The sequence below is a fragment of the Coptis chinensis genome, chromosome 3 (genome assembly GCF_015680905.1).
Source record: "Coptis chinensis isolate HL-2020 chromosome 3, ASM1568090v1, whole genome shotgun sequence".
Lineage (NCBI taxonomy): Eukaryota > Viridiplantae > Streptophyta > Magnoliopsida > Ranunculales > Ranunculaceae > Coptis > Coptis chinensis.
The window spans coordinates 93,056,123-93,070,770 of NC_141458.1; the positions used below are offsets into that span (position 1 = coordinate 93,056,123).

The 14,648-nt window shown below is 36.6% G+C and overlaps 1 long non-coding RNA gene across 1 annotated transcript; it reads left to right on the forward strand.

Annotated features, from left to right (window-relative positions):
- Nucleotides 1-1,089: 1,089 nt before the first annotated feature.
- On the forward strand, nucleotides 1,090-14,458 carry LOC147511707 (uncharacterized). Its single transcript, XR_015217059.1, has 3 exons — nucleotides 1,090-1,399; nucleotides 9,441-9,512; nucleotides 14,250-14,458. It is a non-coding gene; the product is annotated as an uncharacterized LOC147511707 (long non-coding RNA).
- Nucleotides 14,459-14,648: the final 190 nt, after the last annotated feature.

Below are 14,648 nucleotides of genomic sequence, written 5' to 3' on the forward strand. Positions count from 1 at the left end.
TCGGTTTAGTTTCGGATTAAACATAATATTATCGGTTCGGTTTGGTATCGGGTTCTCAATTTTTTTATTGGTTCGGGTTCGAATTTTCCAAAACCCGACCCAAAACGATCCATTGACAACCCTAGCAATAGCACTATGAAATCCCCATCTGGAAATCTCTGAACAAACACACAATGATTGGAAGCAGACTTTTTGTATCCTTGCTTCGCCATAAAGGAATAAAACTTTATGTACCACTTCTTCGGTGCCTGCTTCAATCCATACAAACTTTTTATCAGCTTGCATACTAGGTGTTCCTTACTTTTGACCTCAAACCCCTTTGGCTGGTCCATGTAGACATCTTCTTCAAGGTCTTCATGAAGAAAAATTGTCTTAATATCTAGCTGCTCAACCTTTAAGTTCATACTTGCGGTCATACCCAATACCACCCGGATAGAAGTCATCTTTACTACAGGAGAGAAAATCTCATTAAAGTCAATCTCTTTTCTTTGACCGAATCCCTTCACAATAAGGCGAGCTTTGTGCCTTGGGTGAGGATTGTTCTCCTCATACTTGACTTTGTATATCCACTTATTCTTTAGAATTTTTCGTCCTTGCAGTTTCTCAACTAACTCATAAATGTGATTCTTATGCAAAGAATCCATCTCGTCATGCATGAGCTTTAATCACTTCTCTTTGTCTGTACCTTCAAATGCCTCTTGATAGTACATAGGTTTTCCACCATCCGATAGTAGTACGTACGTATGTGGTGGATACCTGGTTGAAGTTAGTCTCTCTTTGTTTGACCTCCTTGCCCCATCTGCTGGTGTCTCAGGAGGATGCACTTCTGCTTGCTCTGGTGGTGTATAACACCCGGCTATTTCTATTTATTATTTTTATAATATATGATTAATATTAATAATAAAAAAATAAAATAAAAATTATAAAGATTAGAAAGAGATAGGGTAAAAAGGATAAACCCCAATCCCTATTTTTCAGAAATTTTCAAAATGAAAAAACACATAGACTAGTTTACACCGAAAATTGTAACACAGGAGGGAGAGAACTTACTACAGGAGGGAGAGAACTTACTTTGAGGTTCGGGAACTAGGGAATAGCACCACCGAAAGTGACATCATATCTCTCGTCAAACAATGGCAGACATCTACGTTTTGTTCCTCAACTTTTTCTCCATTCCTAAACATTTCTCGCTCCTCCAAACAATCTAATAATAACAAAAAGAATCCATTCATTCCTTCTCTTTCAAAAAAAAAAAAAAAAAAAACTTGTTTTAACAAGTCGTTTCGTTTGGTCAAATGTGATGCAAAAGAATTTAATTACGATGGGTACCCATTTGGTGATGATGATTCTTCTTTTGGTTTTTATCCTTGGGATTCTTCTATTGTTGATGGAGATGCTGGTATATTTTATCTCAATTGACTTTTATTTATTTATTTATTATAAATTTTACTATGCAACTTTTTAAACGTGTTATGCATGCAATCATGAAATGTTCAAGGTTATGAAGCATGCAAAGAAAATTGCTGACTAGTTACAGTTCTATATTAAGTTTTGAAGACTTACATTTAGATTGATTAGAATTGGTACTGACATAAATCATATGGAGTATGCTGCCCTGTTGCATTTGTATGCTATGCACTTTAAATAAGAAAGCTAATGATTATTATTAATAATGAAAAAAAAAAACAGACCAGAAAATGTTGGTCTGGCTATTTACAGATTCTTATTGTATCAATTACTTAATTGAATGTAGCATAGCTGCAGTAGGTTGAAGTTGCTGGAATAGGAAACGAGGTTAAAGTTATCGTGCTTCCATATTTTAATAGCTTGTTTTTCTAGCTACTGTTATTTTTAAGCTATTTTGTGGACCTCCAGACCACTCATGTGCCAGATAGGGGTTGGCAAATTGCACCTTGGATTATGTAGTTTAGGTGCTTAGAAAAGCATGTAGCAAAGACATGAAATCTGTTGGTGTCTAATGTCTGGAAGTTTGGTCAATAGAAAACAGTGTGTCAAAAATCAGTTTTTAAACACTGTGTTCAAGTCTAGTTTTAATTTAGTTAGAATTTAAACTAGATTTTTATGAGAACATGAAAAAGTAAGATTTGAAAGTCTGTTTTCTATTCCAATTGGCCTCATCTCATTCCGAGGCCTGTGGAATTAATTATGGTGTATGGAAGTTTGACTGGCAGAAAACAAAGGTGTCAGAAATCAGCCAAGCAAGACCGTGTTCGAGCCTAGTTTTGGCACATTTAGAATGAGATTGAATATTTTTGTAAAACATGAGAAAGTAAATTATGTGTGTCAGATTTTCAACACAAAAAACCTCGATGCGTTTGGATACCTGTGAAAAGAGTTGTGTCATTCGGAAGATAGTCCGTCAAAAATCTAGTTTGCTGAAAATTAGGATTTTTACCGTTTTCGATCTAAGTTTTCTTCTAGATGGGCTGAGGTTGGGATTTCGAGTTCTACATGAAAAAATATATCTACATACCATAGTTTCTAAATAATTAAGTTACATGTCATTTGGATAAATATAAGAAAAATTATAGTATTGACTATGTGGCTGATAAGAACTACGAAGGCTTGATTCCAATCTTAAAAGATTTGGATAATGAGGCGACTTTGAAAGCAAAAGTACGTACCACTACACTATATTATATATTATATATTAGTTATTAGTTATTGTGATAATTAATTATATGTGTACAATGTTAGTACTTAATTGTATACGTGATTGTGGTGGTTTAAAATATTTTCACGAGACATTTAACTAATGCGTTTTTCCTAATTGAACCTTTTGATATTTATGATTTATATAATTGATAATGAAGTGAGTTGATTAGTTATTGTGGTTGGAATCTTTAGTAATGAATTATTGTTTGAGACAATGCTTGTTTTGTAATAAAAATATTATAATAAATGAAAACTCTCGAGTGTTAAAATCCAATGTAAAAGTGTCTGGTGAAAATTTAATGTGTTGCCCACATCTTTAGATCTTTCCATGCCTCTTTGATGAAAAGAAATGTTTATGACTTGTGATGTCATGTGATAAATGGGTATTCATTGAATGTGTCATGAATGACCCGGGTATTCATTAAATGTGCCATGAATGACCCAATAGTTTGGACTGCCCTAGAGAGGAACTAAGGTATTTGCCTTGTGGGTTGGTCGTATTCCTTGACACTACACCAGAATTTGTGATTTGCGACGGTCAAAGTCCGTCGTTTTTCCTAATTTGCGACGGTTTTTAGTGTCTCAGGTCCCGTCGTTAATCGCCCTGTCGTTAATATTTGCGACGGGTAAGGCCCGTCGTAAGTGGAATTAGAAAACGACTAACACATCTGTCGCAAGGTCGTCGCAAGAACAAAGACAGACAAAACCGTCGTTTTTCAGAAAAAGTATTTTAAAAAAAAATGTGCAGGCCAAATGACCTGCAACTGCTACACTAGTTGATTCAAAGGAAATCCCCGCCCTTATTTCACAATAGTTCTCATACCAACTAGGCAATTGGTCACATACCAAATTAAAAAAATATATTATAACTCCATTGTATAAATAACATTACCTGCTAAGTGGCTCATTCAATCAACAATTTAAATAAACAAATAAAAAAAAATCAAAAAGTTGTTAACTAAACTTCACAACAAATTATAGTCTTCAGCTTTCCATTACTTGCACCATATTCTCGATAAGCCCTTGTGTAGCATATAAGAACCTGCAACGACAAAAATTCTTTTAACAAGATATAACTTGATTCTAGGATCTAAAGATATGATATATTTAATAAACAAAAATGTTATCTAAGGGCACCATGCCGAAGTTCATCACACTTAAAGCCACTTAAAAGCTAGAATATAGTTATTCTTAGACAATTCTAAACATGAAGTAAAACGGTCTTCTTCCGTTCAATACCACACACATAGCTACGTACACCTTAACATGCATCATAACCTTATAAAATAATAATTAGACTAACCCTTGATAAATCTAAATTCGAATATACCGATACGAAAAGATGACTTTAATTTGATCGGTTAGAACAATCATCCCTTATTAATTTCTATGCTTGCCTTCCATATTAATTTCCTTAATTATTGTTTACTCATAGTCTAGATAACGGTCTTTAAACATCAAGATCGTAACGTTACAAGTCTTATTTAACAAAAAACTAAAATCAAAAAATCATATGCTGAAATTCTAACATGCACAGAAACAAGAGAAGCACAAATTAACTAAACCCCAATTCAAAAAAATTATTAACATTACCTTAGATATTGCTTGGATAATTAAAAATCGAACCTTCATTCCCTATAAATAGAGGGAGATATGTACAAAAAAGTACCTAATCAATGCCACAAATATCCTCACATAACTATAATCAAATCAATACGATTTCACTTAAATTGACTATAGCGTCAGTGATAGGAAAACAAAACGGAAGGTTTAAAAGCATATTGTTTACACTCATTTCATATATATCCCGTTTATGTGTGTACTCGATGAAAGCATATCCTCTTGGCTTATTTGTTGATTTATCAGTGACCATACGAACTTGTGACACTCGAAAACAATACCTCTTCTTCAGAGATATCCAGACTATGGAACAAAGTAATCACCTCATACCAACTACTTTTGTTTCTACTTTATAACCTAATAAAGCTTTCAAACTAAAATATCCTATATGGCACAGCAGACAGGCACTATGCCTCACTAGCCATGCTCACCTTTTAAGGTGTAAAGCTTCGTCCAAGTTGGATGCATCACCACCATTGCAAGAGTTCGCAGGAAAACCAATGTACAGATCAACATCCTTAAGTTGGACGAAGCAATGCAGACTACTTGGTTCTCACGCAGTCATCAGATTCCACAAACATCTATATACCTAGATATACCCTTATGAGTTATGATTTATGAATGATCAAAACATATATTCAGGATATTCCCTCTGAACGTAGAAACTTATATTTCAGACTGTAACGATCATTCATTACGTCACAACTTGAAAAGAACTCCTCCATTGGAATCCAGATACATAACATAGGACCATTCTAATATGAATGCAAGCATAATTTTCCAAAATACTAGGTCATTTAGAAATATATAAAGTGATTACTTAACTTGATCCCCCAAAATTTCAGGGGCATCACATCGACAGTGCTAACGAGATCTTTTTGGTTTAAACAAGTAGCTGAAACTTACACTCAGCTGATTTTCAAAATAAAAAAATGACAAGTAATCATTCCATCTCACTTTAAGTTGTAAGCTAAATTATATTGTTTTTGAATATTGAGCAAGTTGTCATAACCCATGTTCAAATGCGTTGGTATAAATTTGAAGAAAGTGTATAAATTTGAAGAAAGCAGGTAACAAAGGGTTTAATGCAAGATACCTGTACTCATAAAAACAAGCACTTCTTTCATTTTTAGCTTTCCCCCAATTATTCCATCCCACATGTTTAATGCATGTGTCCATCCATGTGTATGCAAACACCACCTTCCCAAACGGTCCCCAGGGCCGCCCAAGATATGAGTACCCAGTCCCTCAATTCCCAGTAATTATACATCTGCAATGAAAATCACTATACACTGAAACATTGGTTTTGCAATGAAAATCACTACCATGAGGCATTAAGTTAAGAGCTTTCACAAAGAAAATTTTCTAACATAATTTACAAGACCAGACACCATAACATTGGTATTGAAGCATACATAGACACAAAATATGGCAAGTGGAACTTTGTTATATAACATTGCATAATGATATGTTCGCCCATACAACTGGCTGTAATAAAAAGTAATAACAAAAGTAAAAGACATAACTATTTTTTTCGTTGAGAATGGAATTAGATGAACCTGCTGGTTCTTAAAATTCACATTACAATCCGGCGTTTGAAATTCTCCAACAAACAAATGAGGAGAAAACCTACACTAATCACAAACTCAACAGTAAATGTTATGTAACTTTAACAATGGTAGCAACACGTACAACCCATCAAATATTGAGATGCACCAACTAGTATCAAGGTGACTTCAGTGGAATGTATGGTAGAGTGAGCAAATAGCAAAATGGGTGTCTCTGGTTGCAAATTAAAATTGGTCTTGCTACGAAAGTTTCATTCAATGTCACACTCTTAATGACCAAGCATATACTTTCAACCATGATATGTATGATCAATTCGAATAATTTACAAGACAGAGTCGATATCGGTTAAACGCAATATCACAAACTTGAACTCAATTGCCAGCACATACTAGATAAGAATAGCAAGTAAAGATAAGCAAGTTGCATGAGATAAAACGTTCATTTTGATACTGTGGATTGTCTCACAGAAAGATAATACAACACATATGTGATTCTAAAGAACGGATGGATCATTCATGACAAGAAGACTTCTTTTAAGAAGACTTCAAGAGAAGAATGCTTTGAAGTCGCATCTCATAAGACGATGCCCTAAAATAGTCATTATAGTGACTCTGAACATCTTTATAAATAATAATAGAATACCTGAACTGCTCTCAGTGTGAAAGGATGGTCAGAATGTCAGATAGTTCCACAAACTATCTGACAATGGTGGTGATGCATCCAACTTAAAACCAATGTACAGATAAGCAGATATGTGTTGTATCCTTAAGTTGGTTCGCAGGAAAACCAATGTATAGATCATCAGATAGTTCCACAGATCAGCAGACGAACACTTCCTATGATCCCTCCTCAAGACTAGATGACATCAAGAGCTGAAAAAGATTTGTAACTTAAGCGTATATAAACACTCATTTCATCATTTCCACATAAGATATATAAACAAGCACCTACAAAGTGTATATACCTAATAATTAACATTATTTCATGTAAATGACTCGGTCCTTTACATGTAAATTGCACAACATATTATACTTCTATATTGCTCCTTCACTACTCGTAATTTCAATATACCAAAGCCTTCTATCACAACCCATAGTTCGTCTTCTTAGTACACACTAGTAGTCTTCTTCAGATAACTACCTTTAGTCACTATGCATTTTACAAATTTATTTACATCTAGTTACACTCTTGCCCCGAGATAGAGTCATTGAGCTATTTGGTCATGAGCAAGGCATTCTGGTTTCCCAACTGACATCTTGGTCTTCCTATGACAACGGCTTAAGGGCCACCTTAGACAACACGATTACGTTGACTACATTTTCCCAATCAAATAATCCCAACTTACATACTAAAATCAAAATGACAATATTAATATAAATAATATAGATAAAAAGAAAAACACTAAACAAATTCAATAAATTAGAAAAATAATAATAATAACAATATATATACCTTTTTTTCTCAAAATGTGAATAACAAATGTCTGACACAGATCACTTCCAAAGAAAAAGTTGAGAACGAAAGCATAATATCTAAGCCTTCTCTTTTTAATTAGTAGCAAAGTGACTTGACTGCAGCAGAGAGGCGACCATCCTAGTAGCAATGAGCCCAACTTTCTATCCCGGAGGGGCATCATGATCTAACAAGACTAGCATGCACAATGTCTTTGGTGATTACCACCACCATGAGGATGCTTAACAGGATTCATAGCAACACCATGGACCTTGGGGCCAACGGTTCCTCTTCACCCAGATTTGTGATAAGCGTTTCCTGCCTTCAACAATATATATATACGACAACGAAGCAACGGCGTCGAAATGAGCGACCAAAATATATATGGGCAAGTTTACCTTTACCTTCATCACCCCATTGACAATCCAACACACCGCATACTTGACTCAACTATCCGACACGTTCTTGAAACAAATCTTTCATCGGCATTCTTTGCCTTCGAAACAATTGATGGGCATTCGAGAAATTTTGCTACTACACATTCCTTTCTATTATAGCATTTTAGAAAAACAGCATTCGAGAAGTTGCTCCTCTTTTGAGGAGTTGAGAATAGTGGGGCGTTGGAATTGAGCTTCACCGTGGACAGCTGCGTGCTTTGAGACGAGGTTTCCAGAAAGAGGAATAGAAATGGGGATGTACTAATTTTGATTGAAATGTTTTCATTGGATGAATAACTAGGGCTAAATAAAGGATTTTGAAATGGTTCTTCTTCCATTCCGAATCGATCCCCATGAGAGAAGAATGCTTCTTCACCCAAATCAAGGGATTATGGGGAGGCTTCCACAGACAGAAAGGCAGAAGAGGATTTTTTTTTAGGTTCAAGTGAAGCAGAAACACGGGTCCAAAGAAAAGGGAATTTTGGAAGGCGACGAAAAATGTTTGGGATTACGACGGCTGGGTTTCATGTTTTCTATTATGACCAGGTCAAATCTTTAAAGAGTCCTGGACTTCCTGGACTTTGTCCTTGCGACGGTTTTGAAGAGTGTACGACGGGTATACAAGTACTTTATTAAGGACAGTAAAATCAGTCTTATAGGTTCGTCCTTAATCCACAATTCTGGTGTAGTGTGAATGTACGGGAATGTAGGTTTGGGTATTCTTTGAATGTGGCGGGAATGACTTAGGACATTCATTGAATGTGCCATGAATGACCCGTTAGTGTTATGATAGGTATTCCTTGAATGTGGTGGGAAAGACCTAAGGTATTCATTGAATGTGCCATGAATGACCTGTTAGTATTATGATGAGTATTCCTTGAATGTGACGGGAATGACCCAAGGTATTCATTGAATGTGCCATAAATGATCTGATATTTTGTTATGCCCAAAGGAGACTTTGTGATTATGTGTATGGAAAGCCCAGAGATGGCTGTGACTCACAAGTTACGAGTTTATAAGATGAAAGTATGTTTCCTAGAAGCGATATCCCGCTTGGGACATATGTCTTGTAGTGGTACTCGGTGTGAGTGAGGCACATGCAGATATGTGTGATTTGACAAATGTGTGTAGTGCAAATCGTGGAGTAGGAACTAAAAGTTGGGCCGTGTCTTTGAATAAATGAGTCAACAAGATAATTAATAAGCAAAGTAAAAATATTGATTTTACGTGTGATGGAGTTATTGCATATGAGGTATATGATTTCTTATGAGAAATATATACGTGGGTTGTATGAGTTGATACTCACAAGGGATGAATGTAATACTCTTTGGGTGTGATATTTTTTCCGTTTTCATACGTAGACGAGTGGGTTTTAAGTAAAAATATTAGTGAATTGTGTAATGTTATGGATGTGAAGTGTAACTTGATATGTTATTACAAAAATATTAATGACTTGTGATAGTTTGAGATCTATGGTTATTCACGTAGAAACTTTATGACGTAATGATGTCATATGAATGACTACCTTTGATATAGGTATTATGATAAGTAGTATTCTCCGAATATGCAGGACGAACCAGGTTATATTAATTAGACTTAAATGTCTTAAATGAGGTTTGGTTATGAATGGAAATTTGACTGGCTGAGATAAATCATTTTATTGTGATGTCTAACTCTGTTTTGCAGGAGGGTAGGATCTATTAATCTTTTCTGCAAGGACGTAAATATCCTACCCTAAGACGACGTGTTGGTTTAAAGGTAAGGTATACCAAACTCAGATTTAATTATGTTATCATATGTGCATTTAATAAATGGAATGTAAGTGTTATTTATGTTGTGAGTTATTTTGGAAAGTGGGAATGATGAGTACTGTTATATGAGATTATTAGAATTTGTATATTGGGGATGAAATCTTACTTGGGAAGAAACTACACGCTGTTTTGGAAAACAGAACTATATTGTCTTTCAAGTTGAAATGGTTAGTTTCTTTGTAGTTTAATAATGTGATTTAAGGATTGTTCCTTTAAGTTTTCTTTTGATTTCAGTTTTGTATATATCGTGTTTGATAACAGGATTTTGGGTTTTGTTTCACCCCGAATTTCCAGATAATTGAATATAATTGTTTTAAATATTATCTGAAAATTTGGGGTGTGACATAGTGGTTCATGCATCTCATCTGCATCTTCTATACCAATAGGTTCTATCCCATCATGAGCAATAGGATTCTCATTATGAGTTTCAAACTTATGGTTTTCTGTATTCTCAATGCCTTCTGCACGTTCCACAGTAGGAACTTATGGTTCTGAATCAATAAGATCATTGGTGAAAGTCTGTAGCTTCTCACCTTCCTCAAAGTCTGCTATGGTTTGGTCTTCTAAGAACACAACATCTCGAATTCGGATTACCTTCTTGTTAATCGGATCATAGAGTTTGTAACCAAACTTTTCATCTCCATAACCCAGAAAAAGCCTTCGCTGGCTTTGTCATCAAGCTTGGATCTCTCATCCTTCGGAATATGCACAAATGCCCTGCACCCAAATACCCTCAAGTATCCATAATCAACATCTTTGCCTGACCATACTCTCTCTGGATAGTCACTATTTAGAGGATTCGACGGCGATAGGTTGATCACATGCACGGCTGTACGCATTGCTTCTACCCAGTAGGTTTTAGGTAGCTTAGAGTGAGACAACATGCATCTTATTATCTCTACAATGGTACGGTTCATTCTCTCTGCTATTCCATTTTGTTGCGGTGTCTTGGGAACGGTCTGCTCATGACGAATCCCATGACTCTGGCAATAGTCTTCAAACGCCCAATGTACTCACCCCCATTATCTGAGCGAATACACTTCAACAACTTTCTTGTCTCTCTTTCCACCATACTATGGAATTTCTCAAACACGCCAAGTATTTCATCCTTGGTTTTCAGACTATATGCCCATATCTTTCTTGACGCATCATCAATGAAGGTCACGAAGTATGAAGCTCCCCCGTGGGACTTCACTTTTATAGAACCATATAAGTCTGTGTGCACTAGTTCAAGGACATTGTCCTTTTGTGAGACGGGAATCTTTGAAAAAACACCCTGTGTTGTTTTCCTACCAAACAGTGAGTACATGTATTTAAATGTGTACCTTTGATGTCTGGCAAGGCCTTTTGCTTAGCAAGAACTTCTATCCCTTTTATGCCCATATGACAATGTCTCTCTTGTGCCCGCGGTTCGGGGAGGAAGCTTCTTCACAAGATTCATACGCTTTACACAAACTAGCCTGTGGTTTGTAAAGAGAGCAAATTTTCTTTTCTCTGGTTGCTACAATGGAACCTCTGCTCAGTTTTCATACCCCGTTACCAAACGAGTTTACAAAATCATCGTCATCTAACTTTCCAGCCAAAATTAGGCTTAGCCGAATGTTAGGGACATGTCTTACATCCTTGAGTGTCAATGTGTAGCCGACATTGGTTTCTACATGAACATCACCAATGCCTATAATCTTCAAGACACCACTGTTACCCATCTTCACTTCACCATATTCACCCACGTATTGTAGGTAGTGAAGAATTTCTGTCTTGATTGTGACGTGATAGGAGGATCCTCCTGTATCTATCACCCACTCGTATCGATAAAAGGTATTAAGACAAAGACTCACCTGTCGACACAATTCCCAATAGGTCGTCGACTAGTGCGGTAGTATCTCTGCCTGTGTTTCCGTTCCTCTGCGCCATGTCTTCATGTACACAGTTCTTCTTTTCATCCCTTTTTAGTGTTCTGCACTCATATCTGAAGTGGCCCTTGGTGTCACAATAGTAACATTGCCTCTCTGCTTTAGGAGTTCTAGCTTCACCCCTAGATTTACTTCTGTCATCACCTCTAGAACGAGATGGTTTTCTGTATCTACCTCTCCCTCGTTTCTCTGTGACAAGGATCTCTGAGCGAGAGGAGCTGCCTTTTGAACTCCTTCTAGTCTCCTCATTCAACAAAGACGCGGTAGCCATCTCCATGGTAACTATTCCATCCTTGGCGGCTCAGTGTAGAGAGACTGCTAATGTCTCCCAACTTTTGGGTAGAGAGCCTAATAGAAACAAAGCCTCAACTTCGTCTCCCAAATTAATCTTCATCAAATGCATCTGATTGATGATATTTTATACTTCGTTAAGATGCTCAGACATTGAAGAACCTTCTTGGTACTTCGTGTCGGCAAACTTCTTAACGACCAGCACTTTGTTTCCGCCCGACTTCCTCTCATAAAGGTTTTCGAGTTTCTTCCACAAGCTAAAAACTGTAGTCTCTTGGGATATATGGTGAAAGACACTATTGTCAATCCACTGTCGAATGTACCCAATTGCTTTTCTATCAAGCTTGCTTCACTCAACCGCAGCAACCGTTTTTAGTCTTTCTCCTCCATTCTCAATGAGTTGTGCAAAGTCTTTGCAATAAAGCAAGTATTCTATCTTAACTTTCCAAATGGTGTAGTTCTTTCTATTCAGACTCGTCATGCGAGTGTTTATGGAATGATCCATCTCTACAAGTTATTTAAACTTAAATCTTCTCTCAGGAGTTTTGTCAAACACCTTCCAACCAAGATTTGGATAACACCCTAGGCTAATCTAATCAAGGCTCTGATACCACTTGTTAAGATTTATACCAATACCAATCGATTCTCCCACTCCACAAATAATTTGTATTTGAACATAATTTAACTTCAGACAAATTCTAAATATCAACTACAACCTATGCTAACATGCCAAACTCGCTAAACAACTATTAACAACAGATAATAATGTAAAGCAGAATTAAACGGATACCACAACACAAAGATATACCGTAGTTCGGCCAATGGTGCCTACTTCCACAAGAGTTAGTCCTTTATAAAGTGGGAAGGAAGATTACAATTTCTCCTTTCAGTCTCTCACCTTACTAGATCACTCTTATCTCTTTACAGGGTTGTCTCTCTGTAAATGTTATCTTTCAATCTTGATAGTTTTCAAGATTGAGTTTTCTCTGACTTTTGTGCTGCCTCTCGTGTGTTTGGTTTTGTCAAAAACCCAAACATATAGTGCAAACTCGCGGTTCCACAAAAATAGAATTTTGCCAAAATAGGCATGGGCGCGGGGCACGCTCGGAATTGTGCTATCGAGGGCGCGGGGTGCGCTCTTGCCTTAGATGATGTCCGGGAGCTTGAGCGCAGGGTGTGCTCCAGAAAGACTTGTGGAGGGCGCGGGGCGCGCTCTGTCTTCTCCACACAAGCTGAAACTGAATTTCTCTCCTCTCCTCATGTGAGTGTGAGGGATAACTCCAACACTTTGTTTGATTCTGGAAAGCTCTGCTGAAATCCGGTTTTCCATGTTAGAACTGTAAATCGGTCATTCCTCTACCTTGCATTTTGATTCGCAGAAACAGGAGCCCATGCCAAACTTAATATCTCTCACATCCTTCTCTCTGCAGCAGGATTCTTCCTTATCTCAGATTGGTACCACACCAATCTATATACTTGTAACTTGTCTAGTTGCACTCTTCATTCTAATATGTCAAACATCGTCTGCACATTTGGTGAACTCCTCCAAGGTAGCAACTGTGGAATGGTTGACTACTTCTGCCTGGCTTCTTTAGCATCCACGCCGATTTACAGCCTCAACTACCAAAACTGCTTCCATTCCATGACGGTGAAGAGGAGCCGAAGGTTTCTATGGATGTTAAGTCTGCGAATCTGCGATCTTGTGGCCCTCTAGCGACTTATCCACAGTATTTACACTATTGTTTTGTTTAAGTTTTACCAAAGAACAAAGCCGTTTTAATCAATATATATACACCATCAGGGCCGGCTCAAGGCTGGATGTGGCCTTAGGCGACGATCCAAAGTGAGGCTTTTTTTCTAAACTAATTGATTAGCTTCCAAATACAAAAGTATTAGAGACCAATTTGTGAGAATGTGAGTTTAAGATAATCAATGGTTGGGAGTGAAACATGGAAGGGGCAGTGAGAGAGAGACCTTTAGAAAGAGATGATTGATATAGAAATTGATAAATTTGTTTTTAATTAACTTGAGAAGAAGTGGAAAGGCGTCATGAGATTTTGCTTTAAATGTGGGATTTCCATTTTCATTTAATCTTTCCAATTAAGAGATTTAACTAGATGAGGACACTCCCACAAAAAAATGAGACTAGTTCGCGTTTGTAACCATTAGATTTGTCATATAGTTTTGAGATGCAAATAATGTAGTGGACTATTGGATATTATTTCTTTTAAACCAATTCAATTCCTGAAATTTAGTGCGGTCGGGAGAATTGGAGAAAATAAATTGACCACATTATCTTTTTGTGTTTTGTTTTGCATTTAAAAAAATAGTAATATTAAATATGTGCAAGGACAAACAAGGAAATTTGAGGCCTTCCAAATTTGAGGCCTTAGGCGGCCGCCTAAGTCGCCTAATAGATGAGCCGGCACTGTACACCATGTTATGCTGGTCTGTTTTCTGAAGCCTTATTACTATCTCAGGAAAGCAATATTGCTCATGTCTGTGATCCTCCTCCAGGTAATATTGCAACTTGGCGCACGGACGAATCCCCTGCACTACCAATCTACCAGAACCATCTCTATACAGAAATTTACGTACAATAACTTCATGGACTGCTTTGGCTAAGCTCAACTTAGAAGCTGTTGTATTTTAATTTCTCATTAATGGTCTGTTTGAGGGTTTACAAGCTTATTGTCTCTCAACTATAACTTTATGTGAAATTAAAAATACAAAATAAGTCAAGAAGACAATGAATTTCATTTATGTGAAAATTAGCTAAACCTTAATACTCTGTTCGTACAAGTGTATGAATCATGGCTATAAGAGACCGAACGGAACTCCACAGAAAAGTTCTACGACTACATTAAAGAATGGTTCCA